Source organism: Arachis hypogaea, chromosome 6 (genome assembly GCF_003086295.3).
Source record: "Arachis hypogaea cultivar Tifrunner chromosome 6, arahy.Tifrunner.gnm2.J5K5, whole genome shotgun sequence".
Taxonomy (NCBI): domain Eukaryota; kingdom Viridiplantae; phylum Streptophyta; class Magnoliopsida; order Fabales; family Fabaceae; genus Arachis; species Arachis hypogaea.
This window is the reverse complement of record NC_092041.1, coordinates 90708588-90710633: the sequence shown is the minus strand read 5'-3', so window position 1 is coordinate 90710633 and position 2046 is coordinate 90708588. Positions and strand designations below refer to the sequence as shown.

Sequence of the window (2046 nt, the reverse complement as noted above, 5' to 3'; positions counted from 1 at the left end):
AGAGAAGCTTTTCATGCTTCTTCTCCATGTGTACAAAAGGAGATACTTGAGCCTTAAACACAAGGTAGTCCTCATTCACTTGAAGGACTAACTCTCCTCTATCAACATCAATCACAGCTTTTGCAGTGGCTTGGAAGGGTCTGCCAAGGATGATGGATTCATCCTTATTCTTCCCAGTGTCCAGAATTATGAAGTCAGCAGGGATGTAAAGGCCTTCAACCTTCCCTAAGACATCCTCTACAAGTCCATAAGCCTGTTTTCTTGAATTGTCTGCCATCTCCAGTGAGATTCTTGCAGCTTGTACCTCAAAGATCCCTAGTTTCTCCATTACAGAGAGTGTCATGAGGTTTATGCCTGACCCTAGGTCACACATAGCCTTCTCAAAGGTTATGGTGCCTATGGTGCAAGGTATTAAGAACCTTCTGGGGTCCAGTTTCTTTTGAGGTATCTTCACCTGAGCCAAGGCGTTTAGTTTGTTAATGAGCAATGGAGGTTCATTCTCCCAAGTCTCATTACCAAATAACTTGGCATTCAGCTTCATGATTGCTCCAAGATACTTAGCAACTTGCTCTTCAGTAATATCTTTATCCTCTTCAGAGGAAGAATACTCATCAGAGCTCATGAATGGTAGAAGTAGGTTCAATGGAATCTCTATGGTCTCTGTATGAGCCTCAGATTCCCTTGGTTCCTCAATAGGAAACTCCTTTTTGTCCAGAGGACATCCCATGAGGTTTTTCTTATTGGGAATCACGTCCTCCTTACTCTCTCCAAGTTCGGCCATGTTGGTCATGGTTATGGCCTTACACTCTCTCTTAGGATTTTCTTCTGTATTGCTTGGGAGAGTGCTAGGAGGAGTTTCAGTAACCTTTTTACTCAGTTGCCCCACTTATGCTTCCAAATTTCTAATGGAGGATCTTGTTTCATTCATGAAACTTAGTGTGATCTTAGATAGATCAGAGACTATGTTTGCTAAGCTAGAAAAAGCTCTGCTCAGAATTCTCTGTCTGTTGCTGAGAAGATGATGGGAAAGGTTTGCTATTGCCAAACCTGTTTCTCCCACCATTATTGTTATTGAAGCCTTGTTGAGGCTTCTATTGATCCTTCCATGAGAAAATATGGGTGATTCCTCCATGAAGAATTGTAGGTGTTTCCATAGGGTTCTCCCATGTAATTCACCTCTTCTATTGCAGGATTCTCAGGGTCATAAGGTTCTCCTTCAGAGGAGGCTTCTTTAGCACTGCCAGATGCAACTTGTAATCCAGTCAGATTCTGAGAAATTATATTGACTTGCTGAGTCAATATTTTGTTCTGAGCCAATATGGCATTCAGAGTATCAATCTCAAGAACTCCTTTCTTCCGAGTTATCCCATTGCTCACAGGATTTCTTTCAGAAGTGCACATGAATTGGTTATTTGCAACCATTTCAATGAGTTCCTGGGCTTCTGCAGGCGTTTTCTTCAAATGAATAGATCCGCCTGCAGAATGGTCCAATGACATCTTGGATAACTCAGATAGACCATCATAGAAGATACATATGATGCTCCATTCTAAAAGCATGTCGGAAGGACACCTTCTAATCAATTGCTTGTATCTTTCCCAAGCTTCATAGAGGGATTCACCTTCCTTTTGTTTGAAGGTTTGAACTTTCACTCTAATCTTACTCATCTTTTGAGGTGGAAAGAATTTAGCTAAGAAGGCATTGACTAGCTTTTCCCAACAGTTCAGGCTGTTTCTAGGTTGTGAGTTCAACCATATACTAGCTCTGTCTCTTACAGCAAAAGGGAAAAACATAAGTCTGTAGACCTCGTGATCAACTCCATTTGTCTTAACATTGTCACAGATTTGCAAAAATTCAGCCAAGAACTGATGAGGATCTTCCAATGGAAGTCCATGAAACTTGCAATTCTGTTGCATCAGAGAAACTAATTGAGACTTAAGCTCAAAGTTGTTTGCTCCAATGGTAGGAATAGAGATGCTTCTCCCATAGAAGTCGGGAGTAGGTGCAGTAAAGTCACCAAGCACCTTCCTTGCATTGTTGGCATTGTT

The 2046-nt window shown here is 41.4% G+C and overlaps 1 non-coding gene across 1 annotated transcript; it reads left to right on the top strand.

Annotated features, from left to right (window-relative positions):
- Positions 1–1550: 1550 nt before the first annotated feature.
- On the top strand, positions 1551–1659 carry LOC112700615 (small nucleolar RNA R71). The gene has a single exon (XR_003153522.1). It is a non-coding gene; the product is annotated as a small nucleolar RNA R71 (small nucleolar RNA).
- Positions 1660–2046: the final 387 nt, after the last annotated feature.